At 32.3% G+C, this 12,766-nt stretch overlaps 1 long non-coding RNA gene across 1 annotated transcript; it reads left to right on the forward strand.

Moving 5' to 3' along the window:
* The first annotated feature begins 3,571 nt into the window (after positions 1 to 3,571).
* LOC111697973 (uncharacterized) lies at positions 3,572 to 6,965 on the forward strand. Its single transcript, XR_002764443.1, has 4 exons — positions 3,572 to 3,603; positions 3,845 to 3,904; positions 4,118 to 4,224; positions 4,287 to 6,965. It is a non-coding gene; the product is annotated as an uncharacterized LOC111697973 (long non-coding RNA).
* The last annotated feature ends 5,801 nt before the right edge of the window (positions 6,966 to 12,766 follow it).

A 12,766-nucleotide genomic window follows, 5' to 3' on the forward strand; every position in this document is an offset into this window, starting at 1 on the left:
TTTGTAAATGTATCCTTAACCCTACCCCAGATGAGATGGGGGGACCCCGGAGGATAAGGTGGGAGGAAGATGGACAAATGGCAACGTAGGTGTTTCAGAAAAATCAAAAATACTCAGTAACGCTTTTATTTGATCTGCATATCTTAAAATTATTCCTTTGAAAAGCCCTTGAAAAATAGAAAGAAAACAAGGGTGGAGGNTTATATACCCAGTACAGTACTCAATACAGGTATTATATACCCAGTACAGTACTCAATACAGGTATTATATACCCAGTACAGTACTCAATACAGGTATTATATACCCAGTACAGTACTCAATACAGGTATTATATACCCAGTACAGTACTCAATACAGGTATTATATACCCAGTACAGTACTCAATACAGGTATTATATACCCAGTACAGTACTCAATACAGGTATTATATACCCAGTACAGTACTCAATGCTTAGAAAATCCATTTCATTTTGATTCGGTTCCAGATCCAATACTGATCCAATGCTGATCCTAGATCCAATACTGATCCTAGATCCAATACTGATCCTAGATCCAATACTGATCCTAGATCCTTCCTTAAAAATAAAATAAGTTTATCCAGCTTATGATTATATTAAAGTTTTGCTAATTTATTTTACGAATCTATAAAATTTGATTTATTCTTTAATTATTGTTTTATGATAATTCTACAGGTCGGAAATAAAAATATGAGTTTTGTGAGCAAAACATTTTACTCCAATGATTTGGATACGGCATATATTCGCGAATACGGACTCCGGAGCCGTATGCCGGGGATCTTGAATGTTGCGAATCCAAATGATCCGGATCCTTAGCACTGACAACAGTTTTTAATTAAAAAATGAATTTTCTTTTTAAATAGTTAAATCAACAGTTTTTATATGGGGATAGGGGTGGGGGGGATTGTGTTTCTCGTAAACACAAATACTTTGAAATAAAGAATTAAAACTTTAGTTCGTAATTTTACTTTAGATTTAAATTTGAAGAATAATTTTAATGTTTTTTTTATTTTTTTTAGGAAGAAGGAGATCTGCTCTGTGCCGGGGGTATTGTTTGAATATTTGAATTTACTTAAAAAAATTTTAAGTTCGCAAATTTTGATTCAAGATCTAAGAGAACTGAGTCTTTGCAACAAAATCAAATTTTCTAATAGCTAAATTTTTCAATCTGATGGTGTAAACCTTTGGTATTTCAAACTCGCGTTATTTGATCTAACAGAATTCATAGTTTGTAATATAGGTCTGGGACATTGGGTTGCAAACATTTTGATAATGTTTTTAATCTTTGTGACAGAAACAATCTCAAGAAATGACGAGGGTCAACCCAGACCGAAACATAATTTCAATAAATGTGGAACTAACATCTATTTTTTTTTACTCTACAGAGGTTTGGTCCATCACCATCACCAAATTTTAAATCATATAGATAATAGTAAATCAGAGCTTGTGGCAAAGACTCAATTACTTAGGAGAAAAAAATAATTTATTATTATTAGTAAAGCTTCCAAAAACATGATTTGCCCCNATATTGTGTACAGTATACAGAATATTGTGTACAGTATACAGGATATTGTGTGTAGTATACAGGATGAATGCAGATGGGTTGATGTGGATATTTTCATAAAATACAAAATTAAGTGTTATAGAAAAGATATATTCTCTAATTGGAAGTCTTCATTTTTTTAACTTTATAAAGGCGAGGAAGGGTGTGTGCATCTGTTACAGGTTTCAGATTCACTAGGGAACAAAAGATTTATTTTATTTCACCCTTTTTTCAGATTTTTTTCACCATCCTACACACAATCTAAATGGCATTTATCTGGAAAATGCAGTGATAAAGTCAATAAATGTCCCAAGTATATTTTAATTAAATTTGTGGATTCAGGGCTGCACTTTAAAGGAATAAATTGGATAGGGGTTTTCCATAACAGAACATACAAATGAAAAATGTACGAATTTTGGTCAAATAAATGTAAAACGTGAGTGTGACCCTCAATTTCCGATTCACAACGGTACACTTGAAATGTCCAAGCAGAATTAAATGAGGAATATATCCTTGTATTTTTTTAAAACAGAAAGAGAAGAGACAAACAGAAACAATTTTATTTCCATAAAACTAATACATTTTGTACCGAATACTGTTTAGTTGTTACAATTACAAACATCATTCTGTTTTTTTATAATTTGAGGGTCATTATTTCGTTTTCAGTCGCTTAAAGATCGTTTTGAAGGGTTGAGAGTGAATGTAGATGGGTTGAGAGTGAATGTAGACGGGTTGAGAGTGAATGCAGATGGTTTGATGTGAAGGGTTGAGAGTGAATGCAGATGGGTTGATGTGAAGGGTTGAGAGTGAATGCAGATGGGTTGATGTGAAGGGTTGAGAGTGAATGCAGATGGGTTGGTGTGAAGGCGTGATAGTGAATGCAGATGGGTTGATGTGAAGGGTTGAGAGTGAATACAAGATGGGTTGATGTGGAGGGTTGAGAGTGAATGCAGATGGGTTGATGTGAAGGATTGAGAGTGAATGCAGATGGGTTGATTTGAAGGGTTGAGAGTGAATGCAGATGGGTTGATGTGAAGGGTTAAGAGTGAATGCAGATGGGTTGATGTAAAGGGTTGAGAGAGAATGCAGATGGGTTGATGTGAAGGGTTCAGAGTGAATGCAAGATGGGTTGATGTGGAGGGTTGAGAGTGAATGCAGATGGGTTGATGTGAAGGGTTGAGAGTGAATGCAGATGGGTTGATTTGAAGGGTTGAGAGTGAATGCAGATGGGTTGATGTGAAGGATTGAGAGTGAATGCAGATGGGTTGATGTGAAGGGTTGAGAGTAAATGCAGATGGGTTGATGTGGAGGGTTAAGAGTGAATGCAGATGGGTTGATGTGAAAAAATTAATTTGTTTGTTTCTCTTGTCGCTTGCGCAACTATCTAAGAATGCCGCACACCACTCACAATTTTCGAAATCCGTTGAAAATGTTTTCTAAAAAATAAAATATTATAAAATATTAACTATATACAAATGTGGCGAAAGATAATCGATGACTATAGGTTGTAATATCTAAATGATTTCTTTGAAATTAAATTGATTTTTTACGGTCTAAGTAGTATGTTGCAATTTTTTCAATTTGTATTGCCGCTAAGTTATTCGGTATGAGACGTCTTTAACAATTTTCTCCTTATAGACTCAACAGATAGAAGTGAGATTAGTAGAGATCAAAAGCGCTTTTTTATCGCACTAAGCCTATACCCCCTTTCATTTTTCGCGAACACTCCCTTTAAGAGTGAATGCAGATGGGTTGATGTGGATATTTTCATAAAATACAAAATTACGTAAACCTGACAAAGAAGGGTTTGATGCTACGAACATGAAAATCTAAATTGCATGCTGATATGCAACATTCAATACGGCAAAATTTAGATTCAATCAAACAAGTTGAATACTTTAACTGACACACCCTTGGATATTTTAAACACTAGGTCGATACGAAAGAAATAACATTTTATTACATCATTAAAAATTTAATATTAAAGACAAAATAATATTTTTGTTAATCTTAGTGAAGTGCAATAAGGCGGAAAAAGCTTGGGTAACTATAAAATATCTAAAAATAGTGGAATCTTTGTAACAAACTCTATTTTCTAATCCCTACTTTCAACCTGATGCTGTACTTCATTGATATTTCAAATTTAGATTATTTGATCTTATTGTTTGAAATATCTAAGGTTTATGACATTGGGTTCCAAAGATACAAGGAATAAAAACTCAGAGTTTGTGACTAAGACTCAATTTCTCCTGTTATAAAAATGATTTTGAATTTGTATTGTTAGGTTCTAAATTTGTTTGAAAGAGAGTCTAAAAGAGAGAAAATTCTAAGTGGAATAAATAAAGTAAGTTTAAAAATTTGAAGAAACATGTTTATTTCTGAAGGAACTGAAAACTCTATTCAAACTCTAATTTGTGTAAATTTCTTAAATTCCTTTATCTTTGTTACCTGATTGTCTAAACTTTTACTATTTTAAACCAGCTGCGACATTAGGTTACAAAGATTTAGGGATTACAAAAATTAGAGTTTGTGAAAATTGTTTTATCTGTATTTTCAGGAAGCAACACTAAGGAACAGATCTAAGTTAGTAATGAAGAACGCTATAGAATCTGGTCTACTAGTGGGAGCTGCTAAAGATAAAAATATACAGATTGATCCAGTCAAGTAACTTAGTATCCTTATATTATTTCTTTTTATTATTAATATTGTTATTATCATTGTACTAGGATGGCAGAGAACGATTTTTTCCGGGCTCTGAAGGAAGAAAAGGAAAGAAGGGAGAAGGAAGGGCGGCCCATAGTATTTACCGACGACGTTTGAAAGAAAAAAATGGAGATTGAGAAAAATATCTTAAAATTTTCATCTGAATATTTTCCCTTCAACATCGTCAATCAATTGTTAATAATTATATATGCGTATCTAGTGAGCTTCGTGCCAATATATTCGTTTTTTTCTTCTGACCTGTTTAAACATAATTTAACATTATAAAAGTAAAGGTACGCCATTGCATCATCATAACACCTTCATTTGTCATTGTTGAAAGATTTAAAGTAAATAACTTTAGTTCAGAATGCACAGTTCAAAAAAATTTCTCCTGACCAATAAAAATGTATTTCAGCGTGCACAACTTGAAAACATTTCTCCAGACCAAGATAACTTTAGCTCAGCGTGCACACTTTGAAAAATTTCTCCAGACCAAGATAACTTTAGTTCAGCGTGCATAGTTTGAAAACATTTCTCCCTGCCAAGATAACTTTAGTTCAGCGTGCATAGTTTGAAAACATTTCTCCCTGCCAAGATAACTTTAGTTCAGCGTGCACAGTTTGAAAACATTTCTCCCTGCCAAGATAACTTTAGTTCAGCGTGCACAGTTTGAAAACATTTCTCCCGACCAAGATAACTTTAGTTCAGCGTGCACAGTTTGAAAACATTTCTCCCTGCCAAGATAACTTTAGTTCAGCGTGCACAGTTTGAAAACATTTCTCCCGACCAAGATAACTTTAGTTCAGCATGCACAGTTGGAAAACATTTCTCCCGGCCAAGGACTTTTAAATACTTGACGTTAAGAGTAATGTAATGTATAGTTGACACTGAAGATAAATTTAAGATTCTATCCGACAATACTAGTTAGTAAACACATACATTAAACAGTTGATCAGGTAGATTTTTTGCAATATTCAACAGCTGATCACGTGGATTTTTTGCAAGAAGCTGGATGGGTTTCAACGTTTAACCCTATCCCGATCTAAGTTTCAGAATTCAGAACAACAAATTGACTGCCTAAATCTTTCTCTAAATATGAGATTGATACGTCTTTACCAATTATCAAAAATATCAACATAATATCTAGAGTGTATCAAAGAATGCCTTTGAATTTACTAATTTATTCTAATGTGTATACTTTATTTAAAAATAGGCTTTTCATGCCTGCTGCGATTCAAATCCTTCATATTCGTATACTTATTACAAGTTATTCTCCATAACTAAAACATGACTTGCACTGAAACACTTGTGCTGTAGTAAATGCCTACTCCTAGGAATACTTTTAAATTAGTACCAATCCAGGTGCAACTCAATCCCTCTCCTTAATCCACGTGGTATAATAATCCAGGCATATTCTTCCATATGCTTAGGTATCTATGTTTCAAGATACAACTCATTGTTATTCCCAATCTATATCTATCTTTCAAAAAAGTGGTTCAGGACGCTTCTCTTTCGCTAACTAAGAAGAATCACTCTCACACTGTATAATCAAAGCGGTATATTTTTACAACTGACGTTTATTTTGATTTATATGTTACAGTTTTGCTAACCGCAGTACAGGTTTGACTTAGTTATTAACAGACGTAGCTAGATTAGGTTAATTGCAATACAAGATTTTGCGTAATTATTTACAAGCGCATTTAGATTACAGACAATGTACAATGTAATGTATGTTCAGGTTTACAAATATAGGGTTTGCTACGATATTTGTTACAGTGCGATCGTATTAAGGACAAAAGTTAAGTTTTAAGTCTATTTTTAACTCTTATAAGACAGAGATAAACTAAAGAAAATCGCAGAATAAAATTTATTTTAAATTCACATTACAGAAACATCTGAGAGAAATTATAACATTTCTAATCGATTCACAACTTATTTTCAAATTTAATTTTTTTACATTTTTGCAAACCCTGTAGATGTAAATTGCACATGCAAATTCGCCCGTGATGAGTTAAATGCACAAATTGTTCTCCTTTTGCGAATTCGCGTTAATTCAAGTTCTATGCATTTTGGTTTGCAAGATTTTCATGAACTTAAACATTTCTAAAATCAGTTTTGAGAAATCTCAGATCTGAAAGAATTATCAGAGAAAAATATGTTAGGTTCGTAACCTACATAAAATCAAATGTTACACATGCTCTCTTTCATTTCGAAATTACAAACTTTTTGTTCAAAACCAGATGAACATTCTTGTCATGGCAATCTCATACAGCTTATTAAATATCACATAGATCTAGACTAAAGTGAAAAGTTGGGTCAATTTTCAAGCCTTTTTCGACTTTTAAGTTCTTGGCCTTATATACTTGTTACATTTTAGAACTATAAAACAATTGCCTTTAGCTTTAGTTTTCAAAATTCTCATCGATTTTTTCCTGAGAGCAACTTGTGGATCAGCTAATGATCAGGCTAAAACGAATATACAACAGCTAGAGAATAAAATCGCTGCTATTTTTTTAATGTTGTCAAAATTAAAATTCAAAAATAACTGTTAAAAAAAACACATACAAAATGTTAAGATTTCTTATACCGGTGTATAAACCACTACGCTCATACAGCTTAAAATAGAAATGTCATTTTACTATGTTAACCTTGCAAATATATCTTATTCTTTCAAACACTTCATTATTCTGGAAACTACTAAAATCTCACTGTTCTAATGTCATTTAATGTTTTCGTTTTCTATATCTTAGGGGTGACTGATCATATGAGTGTCTATTTTTATATCTCTAACTACAGCTAAATTTGTAAATCTGTCTATTTGTCTATCTGTACCTAATCTATCTCCCAGTCTATTTTTCTAACCGTCTATTGTCTATCGGAATGTTTAACTGTCGGTATTGTTGTCTAATGCCCATCTGTCTATTTGTCTTTGTATCTATATGTATATTTTTCTATTTGTCTAGGATCTATATTTGTTCATCTGTCCATTTGTCTAACTGTCATTCTGACCAGCTGTCAATCTTTCTATCCGCATATTTGTCTATCAGTATATTTGTCTGTCTGTAATTTTTTTGTCTGTCTATTTGTCCACCTGCATATTTGTCTATTTTTTTGCAAATTTTTTTTTGTCTATATGTCTAATAATATATTGATCTATCTGGTCTGGTTTTAATCAGTGTCCCTCAATCTATATATTTGCATGATGCATCAATTTAATGAATGATCATGGTTGATAGTGTTATTAAATATTGTGTACGGTTTACAGGATATTGTGTACATTGTACAGGATATTGTGTACAGTGCACAGGATACTGTGTGCATTGTGCAGGATATTTTGTACAGTGTACAGGCTATTGTGTACATTGTAAAGGATATTGTGTACATTGTACTGGATATTGTGTACAGTGTACTGGATATTGTGTACAGTAAACTGGATATTGTGTACAGTTTAGGGGATATTGTGAATAGTGTACAGGATATTGTTTACATTGTACAGGAAATTGTGTACAGTGTACAGGATTTTGTGTACAGTGTACAGGATTTTGTGTACAGTGTACAGGATATTGTGTACAGTAAACGGGATATCATGTACTACAGTGTACAGGATATTGTGTACAGTATACAGAATATTGTGTACAGTATACAGGATATTGTGTGTAGTATACAGGATATTGTGTATAGTATACAGGATATTGTGTACAATATAAAGGATATTGTGTACAGTATACAGGATATTTTGTTTACAGTATAAAGGATATTGTGTACAGTATACAGAATGGTGTGTACAGTATACAGGATATTGTGTGTAGTGTACAGGATATTGTGTACCATATAAAGGATATTGAGTACAGTATACAGGATAATATGTACAGTATACAGGATATTGTGTACAGTATACAGGATATTGTGTACAGTATACAGGATATTGTGTACAGTATACAGGATATTGTGTACAGTATACAGGATATTGTGTACAGCATACAGGATATTGTGTGTGGTAAACAGGATATTGTGTTTAGTATACAGGATATTGAGTACAGTATACAGGATAATATGTACAGTATACAGGATATTGTGTACAGTATACAGGATAATATGTACAGTGTACTGGTTACCTGATTAAATCATGCAGAGAAATTGTCTAATAACGAAAAGGACGATATGATGAGAACAACAAACATTTTGATTGTGAACTTTTTTTCTGTAAAAGAAATGTTTCTTAAAAATTATTGATTACAATTAGCTGAAACTTTATGAAATCAAAAATTAAATTCAAAAGTAGGGCCAATAATGGGGACGGGGTATGTAAGATTTAAAAAATAAAATATTTCCTAAAATGGAATTTCATTTCACCCCTCCCCCCTCCCTCTTTTTCTCTCGTCGCCAGCCTTCAAGTTTAAGGCCGTTGCATGAATTTAAATTTGCACGAAATCAGGTTCCTGCCTAGCTAGCTAAACAGTCCCTCTTGTTGAACCATCCATCTACCCTATTTAAACATCTTTATCATCAAAATTATTAGAAAAGAATTAAGGAAGAAAGACTGCGTTTTTATTCTGAAATTTTTACAAGGATTTTGTTGGACATTAAGTAATTGAGTTTTTGCCTCAAACTCTGATTTTCTAATCTTTATATCTTTGAAACCCGGAGTAGATCATAAAGTTTGAAGTTTGAAATTTCAAAGGTTTAAACCATTAGGTTTAAAAAATATGGAGATTAAGTTGTGGGAAAACTCAGTTTCTTTGTAAAAGAGAGAACGGGGGATGATTATCGTATTTCATATGATTCACACAAGTCTTCTCAAGCTAGCTATAGCCTGGACAGTGAAAATATATTTAATCCATGTCTACTTCGCAGGCTAAATTGTTAATCTAAAAAATTCTCGTATTCATACATTATTAATTATAATGATGTACAGAGACCAGATTCAATAAATAGGGAGAAAGGGTTGAACCAAGTAACGCCGGTTCAGCCAGTTCTCTTGTGTGTCGGGTTAAGCAGAAGAGAAGTGATTCAATTTAGTCTATGGAGTTAAACTACTTCTCTCTTCATTCATTAATTTATTTATTTATTATTTGAAACCATTTAATGTTGTTGAGCTACGTTCCTGAATTACCTCTAATTGCCGGTTTAAATTTGAACCACCGATTCAAAGATAAAGTTGAGGATTAAGGCAGTTTAAATTCATCAAATTCTGTCCCGAGATAATTCTTTCTACGTCATATGTTCAAATGCACTGAAAGAAAATACAACATCTGAAAACGATTTAACAAGTAAAAACTTTCAATCTCATTCTGAGCTTGGAGTTAAGAAGTTTACAACGAGATTTAATGTCGGTTTCAAGATTAGCTCGGTTATTTAAAAACCGAGCTGAAACTCCAGACAAAATGTTTTTGCAAGAATCAACACAATTCAATTTTATTGATTTTTTAAAATATAAAACAATAAGAAAAACGTTTGTGGATTTATTAAAATTGTTTCGCGCATTTGAAATTATTTTTTCAAATCAAAACTTTTGGGCACAATTTATTGTAATTTTGAGCATTCCCTGGGGTAAAATTTGGGTCCGATCGGTTCAGTTGTTTGGACGTTTGTATCCAATAGCCACCAAAACGGCTAAACCAATCGGGCTCAAATTTTGTGTGGGACCTCGCATGACCCCAGAAAAGGTTTATGGATGCTCAGAATTACAAAAAGTTGTATCAAAAAGCTTTTGATTTTTGTGAAATAAAAAAAATGCGCGAAAAAATATTTTAAATTCGCGAACTTTTTGTTTGTTAAGATAAAGCCACTGCAATTATAAGTTAAAATTATGAATTGGCGCGAAGCTCCCTTGAAGCCTAGTATTTTAAAGATAAATCAGATAAATCTATATTTTACTTTCTATAACTGCCTCTAAACTATACTATAAAGATATTTAACAAGGACCAATAAATGCATTAAAGTCTAAAACCAATCCGACCACACACTAACAGTCCCAACAATACAGAAAGGAATTCTATGGGACACCCCCCCCCCTCGAAAAAAAAGAAGAAGAAAAGAAGAAAATTTTCATTTCTGAGTGATTCTAAAAAGTTTGTTATGCTATAAGCCCGCAAGATTCCAAAAAAAGACTTACTCCCTACTAAAGCTTACTATTTGTTTGGTAAGTGTACTGCAAATTAATGCAGTACACACCGACAGCTCAGTTGAGGGTGGACTGCAAAATGTCTATTAGTATTTAATTAATATTTTAACTGCCTAGTGACCAACATTAATGCCCCATCGATAAAGTAAAACAACATCCACAGATAGAAATTAGAAAATTTAAATTTTAGACAAAAACTTATTTAATTTCCGCATTTCATCTAAAAAAAACTACACAAATTTGTACAATTATTTTTTTTTGGAAATTGAAATGTTTATCAAACTACGGTTTATCAACCATTTTGGATTGAAATACCTTTAACTGACTGTCCATTAAATAGTTGTAGATAATTATTTTGTACATATTCGTAAAAATTTTCATTTGAAAATTGCCACTATAAGGTTACTTTAAATCTTTAAATATTCTTTAAATCTTTAAAATTCTCTGCGAAGTTCTTATAAGATATTTAAAGGAGCTAATACCCTTATCTTTGCAACCTAATTTCGTTAACAGCTGTAAAGAAAAGGGGATTACAAAATTTGAGTTTGTGGCAAAAACTTGGATATTTTGTCCCATCAAAACATTCAAGTTTATTTCGTTATTTCTGTATTAAAACTTGGAAAGAATTTATTATGATTTTGCTCACCCTGTCTAATTAACCGAGATCAGACCATTATATATTATCATGATTCTGTGTTTTATTGTTATAAATAAAAAAACAGGCCCTGAGACCTGAGTAAACACTTTTGTTCAAACTTCTTCACGACTACCATGTTATACCTAGCACCCTTTATTAGAGATGGACATCGAATTTGCATTAATTTAACAATGTTTATCTTTAAGTGAATTCACAAAAATTCGATATTTTTATCAAATTTTAAAATTGTATGCTTGATAAGTTTGATTTCATATCGTGCCCATTGGTTTCTCAGACATTAGGTCCAAACAAAACATGCAAGTAATTTCTTAACTTGTTAAACTTTTTATTATTCCTTTGTCGGATTAGAAATTTTAAATATTTAATAAAAGCAAATTTTTGAGCTATACAGAGTACAAATAGTGAATTTAGATTTATACTTTGTATGTCTGGGTGTCTCTTTGGAATCCAATAAACGGCAAGGTTTATAGACCTCAAAGTAAAACTCCGAAAGAAAATGTCTACAATAGTTTTTTTTGAAAATGCGACCAACGATGCCCACCTCAAACCATGATTTTTTTCTTTTTTAATAATTAATCTCATGCTGCAGACATGTTTACAAATTACTTTTTTTTGGACGCACTCCACCCCTCTTTCTATTGATAAACAAGAGTTTTAAAGTTTCTTGTTTAATCCTACGTTATTTTTTTTGTACATATCATCGAATATTAAACAAATTGTCAGATATGTCTATTTTTGTTTGCGAATCATAAGCAGGAGTCTATTCTTAAGAATCAATCCCCCCTACACTACTCTACAGCTACGTCAAACTAAAGTAAATAAAAAGTAAGATTGATATATTATATTTTTTTCAATCATAACTCCTCTAATAAAAAGCTATTGAGAAGAACAATACTGTTAGATTTACTTTGCTCTTGGCATAAAATCAATACTACAGGAGCATCAAGGTTGTAAAGTGGTACCACTGCCTGACCTTCTTTTATTTCTAGTTCGCAGTGGCAGAGAAAGGGTTAGATGCCATTATTTATGTAGGACTTTGTATTTATTTGTTTTAAATTCAGACAATCAGATATTTTTAAAGGGACTGTAAAGGAAAATGAAAGGGGGGTATAGGCTAAAACATGAGAATCTCAGGAGTTGATTGAGACCTGTGAGAGTTCTATCTGATGTTCCTGTCTCAAGAAATTGATATAAAACTATGTCAAAGTTTTACCAAATACATATTTGTAAGATTTTGTATAAGATTTGTAGTATTTAACAGATCATGTTCAACAAACACAAAAACAATCTAAAAACGATTATATCACAGAGGAGCCTGAGAAACCCAAGTTTGCTCCTATTAGTATTTGAATTTAATAATTTTTCATTTTTAATAGATATAATTGATAATATTATTTATACGTCCGATTCATGTTCCAGAATTTCAATCAATGACAATGCAGTATTATTGTCACGTGTCTCTGTCTGTATCACGTGAACAGTATACTGCACTGCCATTGGAGGGAGTTCTGGTCACGAGATACGGACGTATATATTTCACATTGGTATAATTTTGACACAGTTGTATGTCAATTTCTCTAGACAGGAACTTTAGATAGATGTCTTATAGGTATCGTTCAACTCCTGAGATTCTCAGGTTTTAGCCTGCACCCCATTTATTTTTTCCTTTACAGTCCCTTTAAGATAGACAAAAAAAAACTACTAATGCAAAGATTGATAGA

This window comes from Eurytemora carolleeae, unplaced genomic scaffold (genome assembly GCF_000591075.1).
Source record: "Eurytemora carolleeae unplaced genomic scaffold, Eaff_2.0 scaffold77, whole genome shotgun sequence".
Classification (NCBI taxonomy): domain Eukaryota; kingdom Metazoa; phylum Arthropoda; class Copepoda; order Calanoida; family Temoridae; genus Eurytemora; species Eurytemora carolleeae.